Here is a 288-nt window from a genome sequence, read left to right as displayed (position 1 = left end):
ATTGAATTCATACAATTTTTTATGGGTATTTATCGTTAGTAATTTCGAGCATTCCTCATTAACCTGTACCAGCAGGTATGCTTCAGAGAGGTCAAACTTTGAAATAGAATTTTCTTCCATTCAACTTCACGAGAATTTCCTCCGAAACTGGTAACGGGTAATAAATATGGCACCAAACATTAATTTAACCCTGTTGATAAATCAGCACGTACATGGATTTGATTTTTTTTCTTTACATAAACTGTAGGGGACTCCCATTCAGCATAATCATTTTTTCAATAACTCCAG

The 288-nt window shown here is 34.0% G+C and overlaps 1 protein-coding gene across 1 annotated transcript in view; it reads left to right on the top strand.

Annotated features, from left to right (window-relative positions):
* The window catches only part of LOC106880013 (uncharacterized), a 30,206-nt gene that overhangs the window by 28,927 nt on the left and 991 nt on the right, over positions 1-288 (top strand). The window lies entirely within an intron of this gene.

Source organism: Octopus bimaculoides, chromosome 30, assembly GCF_001194135.2.
Source record: "Octopus bimaculoides isolate UCB-OBI-ISO-001 chromosome 30, ASM119413v2, whole genome shotgun sequence".
Taxonomy (NCBI): Eukaryota; Metazoa; Mollusca; class Cephalopoda; order Octopoda; family Octopodidae; genus Octopus; species Octopus bimaculoides.
The sequence above is the reverse complement of the archived record's forward strand: the minus strand, read 5'-3'. Positions and strand labels throughout refer to the sequence as shown.